The sequence below is a fragment of the Oncorhynchus keta genome, chromosome 13, assembly GCF_023373465.1.
Source record: "Oncorhynchus keta strain PuntledgeMale-10-30-2019 chromosome 13, Oket_V2, whole genome shotgun sequence".
Classification (NCBI taxonomy): Eukaryota; Metazoa; Chordata; class Actinopteri; order Salmoniformes; family Salmonidae; genus Oncorhynchus; species Oncorhynchus keta.
The window spans coordinates 21,519,254-21,526,760 of record NC_068433.1 but is presented as its reverse complement, the minus strand read 5'-3'; the positions used below and the strand labels follow the sequence as shown (position 1 = coordinate 21,526,760).

At 42.2% G+C, this 7,507-nt stretch overlaps 1 long non-coding RNA gene across 3 annotated transcripts; it reads right to left on the bottom strand.

Moving 5' to 3' along the window:
* Positions 1–1,696: 1,696 nt before the first annotated feature.
* LOC118392034 (uncharacterized) lies at positions 1,697–6,205 on the bottom strand. 3 transcript variants are annotated; one of them, XR_004827285.1, is made up of 4 exons: positions 5,931–6,205; positions 4,992–5,428; positions 2,405–2,528; positions 1,697–2,068 (listed from the first exon to the last, which is right to left on the bottom strand). It is a non-coding gene; the product is annotated as an uncharacterized LOC118392034 (long non-coding RNA). The 3 variants fall into 3 exon arrangements; XR_004827283.2 differs by lacking the exon at positions 4,992–5,428 and having other exon boundaries at positions 5,931–6,203; XR_004827284.2 differs by lacking the exon at positions 4,992–5,428 and having other exon boundaries at positions 6,038–6,201.
* Between the last annotated feature and the right edge of the window lie 1,302 nt (positions 6,206–7,507).

The window sequence follows — 7,507 nt, the reverse complement described above, 5'->3', positions numbered from 1 at the left end:
AGAGAGGCCGACAGAACGCTGACAGATCTGGGAGAGCACAGGAAGGGGAAATCTGTTGGTCTGGAAAAGAATAGAAAGAGGGCCATGCAACGTGTTTATTTTGTGAAGCTGTGGAAACAAACACAGTCAGGACAATGGACTACTAGTGACAGAGCAGGGCAGAGCCTGAGAAACTGCCTAGACAAGTGCCTGCACCTGCTGAGGCCATTCAACTACAGCCCCGAGCCCCGATCCCAAAACAAGCTGTGCATCTGAAGGACTATGTTAGATAGACATGTTGCCAGAATGGAGCAGAATAATCTCTGGCACAGTCTCAATGGCAGGGCAGTCTACCCCTAGTCATCACAGAAAAGTTCCGGTAAGAATTATTGTCAAAGAAACGTTGTTAACAAAAGAGTTCCACAAATATTTAACTAGGCAAGTCAGTTAAGAACAAATTCTTATTTTCAATGACGGTCTAGAAACAGTGAGTTAACTGCCTTGTTCAGAACGACAGATTTTTACCTTGTCGGCTCGGGTATTTGATCTGGCAACCTTTTGGTTATTAGTCCAATGCTCTAACCACTAGGTTACCTGCCGCCCAAGTAGTCTAGTAGTTTAAAGAAAGTAGAAGTAAACATTAAAGTATGTTGTTGTTGTAAAAAATATGATAATAGTGTATACAAGAAATACCATATTTTGAGTACTAGATCATGTTTTGTTACGTTATAAAGCATAGATCTGCAGTTTGGAGATGTGTTATCATAGTGAATAGAAAAACATCTAAGAAAAGGAGGGATGTAGTGTATTAGCGATACCTAGTAGTGCAATACCAGCGGAGCACTAGGAGCCACTTGTGAGGAACGGAGGGGGGCGATGCTTGGGAAGACGAGAAATAAAGTCAATGATTCCCGTGAGTCTGAGTTAAGTTGATACATTACAGGTCCAAAGTAGCACCGATCCACAGCAGACAATGTCGTCTTGCTTTGTAGAATATATATTTAGGTGAAATATCCCTCCTTTCATCAATACACTAAAAGCCCATTGCTAGAACATGTGATCAAGATTACTGGTGAAACGGCATTCAATTGTCACGTTGTCCCGCAAATTTGCAACTAGGAATGGAGCAGGCTGAGAAATCTCAGATGATTTGGTCACATCTGAAACAAAATCAGGTATTTCCATTGAGAAAAAGACAGAATACCAAACACTTATTATTGAACCCAGATTGAAAGTAGACTTTCTAAGGAAATGTGTCACTTACAGGAGTTGCAGAGAAGAAGAAAGAGCAAGAGCTCAACAATCTGGTCCTCGCCTCTAGCTTTTCTGGATCAGGAGTGATTTGTTAAGTGCATCCTGTGCTAAGTCTCAGAATCACACATCTTATGTCTGATTGGTTAGATCTAGATGGCATCTGATTGGTCTGTCAGATTTGTTTAGCTGAACACCCGAACGGCTGCCCAGTAGGTCTTTTGTGGAACAGGAACAGTCTTTCTATGAAGTTTGAATCAGCGTCACTTTGCAAGAAAGGATACAAGAAAATACAACCTGAAAATATGATGTTTGGTCACCCATGTTGTCAGTTTCATGTCTTTCCTTTTACTTTACAATTCTCATTGTTTTTAACAGTTGAATATATCTAAACGTAACATATAACATGTGATTAAAGTACACTGGGGAGTAACAACAAACTCATAATGGAAGCAGTGAATTTTTATCAGCAACATTTATTCAGTTATGAGGCAATTTGTACATCTAAGACATTAGAGAAACAATGAAAGGCTACTCATCGAATATGCTTTTATGGGTTACAAGTACATGTATTTTCTATTTTATTGAGCTATTAGTTACGTACTAATTTTTTTTTACCAGTCGTCACAAGGCCTTCAAAGTTATCTCTATTGTATATGGATGTGGTTTCTGTTCAATGTGGTGAGGTTCTTCCCATATCTCACTCCTGCTGAAGGTACCTGACCTCAGAGTACTCTGCATCCTCTCTGATGGTCTGGGCTCTCTCTCTTCTGGAGGAGGGGCTTTTCTTGGTGGTGAAACTCACAGCTGCATAGTTTACCACGTCACTGTCTTGGTTCTGTGTGAGAGAGGTGGAGCCATAACAAGACATTATGCTGGTCACATCTACTAGATAAACCCTTTTGAGATGGAGGAAAAAAGTGACATAACAAAGAGTTTACCTGACCGACTGGTGACCTATCAGTTGCATCTTCAAATTAAAAACAAGATGAAAAACGCATTACATATATAAGCTATCTCGGGTCAGGGGTGAAAGTAGATAAAATTTCTTACCAGTACGGGACACGCAAGCATTTAAGGCCATATATACTATCAAGATGTTCAAACGTTCATAGATGACCAGCAGGGTCAAATAATAACCACAGTGGTTGTAGAGGGTGCAACAGGTCAGTACCTCAGGATTAAATGTCAGTTGGCTTTTCATAGTCGAGAATTCAGAGGTCGAGACAGCAGGTGCGGTAGAGAGAGAGTCGAAAACAGGCCAGGCAGTCCAGATGCCTTATCCTAGGGCTCAGGTCCTTCGGGACGGGAGGGAGAGACACCAGATAAGACAGGAGAATTACACCAGATAAAACAGACTGAACCTATCCCCCTGGCACATAGACTATTGCAGAATAGATACTGGAGAATAGAGTCTGAGAAATGTTAAATCGGCTACATGTCATATTAAAAAGCATAGAAACACAATAGGTCAGGAGCCAGACAGGGAGCCTGAATTATTTAGGCTATATTATTTAAATTATTTCAAGGTTGAAGCCGACAAAGAAATACATTGTGAAGGATTTGCAAGTCCGACACAACAGGCTGGTAAGCACTCATAAAGCGCTCAGCATTTAAAAAACATGTTGTTGTATTCAATCGTTATAATCTACAAATTGCGCATATATTCTGACTTACTTAGAAGTAAATACATAAATGAGAATAGAATACGTTTCTAAACACTATTACATGAATGTGTGTGCTACCAGGATTACGGACAGTCCTGATGGATTGTGAATAATGATGAATGAGAAAGTTACAGACGCACAAATATCATAACCCCAAGACATGCTGTATGACAAGGGTTATGTTGAGAGGTAGCTTACAAGTAAACATTTCATAGCACTGGTTACGCCCCACTGTATTCTGTATATATGATGAATAAAATTGGATTTGATTTTTGACAGTAAGGATGCTTGCCATTTCAGGAGACATAGTTCTAAAAGAAAGTACACCAGGGTTATATCTCCAGATAAATTTGGCCAGGAGGGCTGTATTGCTCAGAGTTGGCAACCCAGCAACAAGGCACACTTGTTGTGTCAACACGAGATGCAGTTCAGCCTTTAGAGGAAGCAGACCTTCAAGTAGGTTGTTGGAAATGCTCTGTGGTATGTTGGGTATTTGGTGGCATTGATGAAGAGTGATGCAAAAAAACATGCTGCCAATCAGATGACTTTGTAGGAGGCCCACCATCCCGCGTCCATTCCACACCTCTAACCGCATCAGTCCTCCATTCCTGTACGGACTACTCCACCACCAGCTGGTTCTCTGTCCATGGCCTTGACACCTGTGCCCTGCTGGGCCTCTGTTTATGATCTTCAAACCTGTGCCCGGCTGGGTCTCTGTTCATGATCTCCACAACTGTGCCCTGCTGGGCCTCTCTGTTCATGATCTCCACACCCGTGCTCGGCTGGGCCACTGTTCATGATCTCCAAACCTGTGCCCTGCTGGGCCTGTGTTCATGATCTCCAAACCTGTGCCCGGCTGGGCCTCTGTTCATGATCTCCACAACCGGGGCCCTGCTGGGTCTCTGTCCGTGCCCGACACCTATGCTCGGCTGACACTCAGTCAGCCCCGTCCTCTGCTCCTTACAGGCTGGGCATTCTGATGGAACAGGCTGTTCCATCAGCCTCTCTATTTTGGTTCGGTCGGTGTGTGACTAGGGTGGGTAATCTAGGTTGTTTATTTCTATGTTGGCCTGGTATGGTTCCCAATCAGAGGCAGCTGTTTATCGTTGTCTCTGATTGGGGATCATATTTAGGCAGCCATTTCCCCACTGTGTTTTGTGGGATCTTGTTTATGTGTAGTTGCCTGTGAGCACTTCATTTTCTTCATGTTTCGTTCGCTATTTAATGTTTTTGTGCATCTCATTCAATAAACATGTGGCACCCATATCATGCTGCTCTTTGGTCTGAGTATGCTTACAACGAGGATCGTGACACAGGCGATGAGTCACTCTCCATTTTCAGTTAATTATATATAATTGTAATTATTTGTGTTCAATTGTCCCTCTGTGGTGTCAAAAGTATTCTCCCCTTAATTCACCAAGGGAACAAAAGCCCTTAGCTGAATTCTCAAATTACATTTTGATCAATTAATGTCAGTCTTTGAATGCTCCATTGTATAAACTATTAAATTTCCAGCTTGCGTGCCTTGTGCAAACAATTAGAGTATATTTGTCATTCTCACGTCCTCCTCCAATTCGGTGTCTTCAATTACTTCCTTGATTTACAATCAAAACAATTTTGCCAACATTAGTTTTTCGATTGTGAACTTGATATTACATTTATAATTTAAGCCATTTCTCTTATTTGAGATAAACAACTCCTGTGGTGTTTAGGCTATACATTCATTTCTATAAATTCGAATCCTGAAGAGTGTGAGCGGCTTGACACAAAGGGACAGGTTTTCATAATAAAAAGTGATGATGATGATGACAGATTTACAGGCTGAGAGGAACGAGGATTGTCGGATGAAGCCCGATACTTCTCTACTCTCAGATTGTCACAGTAAGGAAAAGAAAGCATTAAAAACGGCTAAATACAGCCGTGTCGGGATTCGTTCCACGGTATCATTGGCGAGTATGTTCATTCTTGGTTGAAAATGCCCTCCGAATTCGCTACACTCATTAATTCCTGGTGTAGCAACCTCGACTGATGAGCTTTATCCTGTGCCAAGGCTGCATTAGATTATTAATGACATTAAAATTACATTGTCATTACCAGTATATTTGCGTGAAACATTGTAAGGTGGTCCTTCTGTAGCTCAGTTGGTAGAGCATGGCGCTTGTAACGCCAGGGTAGTGGGTTCGATCCCCGGGACCACCCATACGTAGAATGTATGCACGCATGACTGTAAGTCGCTTTGGATAAAAGCGTCTGCTAAATGGCATATATTATTATTATTATAAGGAACCATATGTTCCAACTGATGACCTTCCTATTGCACAGAATGTGGGCAATACAGTTGAACCTGCCAGAGCTTCCTGGGCCTATAGAGCAGCAGAGGATGGGCAAAGTTCCTCTCCATCTCTACTGAGCTGCAGATGGTGGTGGAGGGCGGTCCCACCACATTTTGTCAACCCTGACAAAGTCCATCTCTGGAATCCCATTCCCAGGCAAAATGCGTTGCCATCCCTTGGTAAGGCATACAGCTCTCCCTGAAATCCGAAGACAACAACATCCCCACATGAGAAATAATGTATTGATGATCAATTCCCCAGGGAACAGGTCATCATATCACATGAAACATACTGTGTAGGCCTAGTATATTGTTTAAAATGCAAGTGCTCACTGTAAATACTTCAAATACAGGCTGGATGGGATGAAAAGTAGAACTATTAATTTAATTAAATCAATAGATTAAACACCATCAAAAGACGATATTTTGTTTTACTTGTCTATTATCTCCATAAACTAAACATCATCATTAATGAAAATAATAACTCTAGAATAGTATGAAAATAGTGGGGTTAACAGACTATTTTGATGGTCAGAGTCATCGGACGTTAAACTAGCTAACGTTACTTCATTAAATTAACCTGTGTCAGTGTCAAAACACCAGTTTACTAACGCGTTAGATAGCGTTACTAAAGCTACACTGTCAATCTTGTTAACTGAACCGAGCTAACATATTACTGTAGCCTAATACACTGATCTTACCTGCTAGATATTCCGATCGATGATGATGATCAATGAAAACAGTAGACAACAAAAAATTGTAGCTAACGTTACTTCCGAAAACAAAGATAATTTGCGAACAAAATTACCTGAGGAAATATATTTTTCAATGATCCTCTTCTAGCGTTTAAAGGTCCCGCCAAAGCTCATAGCTAACGTTACTTCAGAAAAGAAAGAAAACTTGCAAACAAATGACCTAAAAGGAAATATCGCTTGACAAGAGTTTAAAGGTCCCACCGTAGCTCTATCCTCATTGGTCAAATCTTGGCTACTTCCTGGTTGCACTGCCAACTCGGATTGGTTGAGTGCAATTCTTGGTTAATTTTTGGTTGCAGACGGCGATATGATTGGTTGTCGCAACCAGAAATTTCCTCCACTCACCTTGTCAGGGGGTGCAACACTGTCGATAGCGTGCTGGACTTCGGGCAAGAAGGTTGAGGGTTTGAATCCTGCTTGTTTCATTTGAAGTTGTACACAATTATCAGTTAATATTTGTTTTTTATTACCCATTCATTGTCAGTTAGAGACTCAGTAGTGCATTGAGACCCAAAAGCATAATCATTGATCTAACTCCCCCTTGTGAGAAGTGCAAATCAATCCCAGAACAACAGGAAAGGACCTTGTGAAGGGGTTGGAGGAAACAGGTACAAAAGTATCTATATCCATAGTAAAACAATTACTATATTGACATAACCTGAAAGGCCGCTCAGCAAGGAAGAAGCCACTGCTCCAAAACCACCCTAAAAAAGCCAGACTATGATTTGCAGCTGCACATGGGGACAAAGATCGTACTTTTTGGAGAAATGTCCTCTTGTCTGATTAAACAAAAAAAATAACTATTTGGCCATTGCTGTGTTTGGAGGAAAAAGGGGGAGGCTAGCAAGCTGAAGAACACCATCCCAACCTTGACGCACGGGAGTGGCAGCATCATGTTGTGGGGGTACTTTGCTGCAGGAGGGACTGGTGCACTTCACAAAATAGATAAGGGAGGAAAATTATGTGGATATATATATACATTTTTATTTTTTAAATTTGACCCATTTTTTTCTCCCCAATTTCGTGGTGCCCAATTGTTAGTAGCTACTATCTTGTCTCATTGCTACACTATGGGCTCGGGAGAGACGAAGGTTGAAGGTCATGCATCCTCCGATACACAACCCAACCAAGCCACACTGCTTCTTCACACAGCGTGCATCCAACCCGGAAGCCAGCCGCACCAATGTGTCGGAGGAAACACAGTGCAAGCTTGGTTAGCGTCCGTGATGAGACAGATGTATCCCTACCGGCCAAGCCCTCCCTAAACCGGACGACACTAGACCAATTGTGCGTCGCCCCACGGACCTCCCGGTCGTGGCCGGTGACGACAGAGCCTGGGCGCGAACCCAGGGTCTCTGGTGGCACAGCTGGCGCTGCAGTACAGCACCCTTCACCACAGCGCCACCCGGGAGGCCCTTATGTGGAAATATTGAAGCAAGATCTCAAGACGTCAGTCAGGAAGTTAAAACTTGATCGCAAATGGGTATTCCAAATGGACAATAACCCAAGCATGCTTCCAAAGT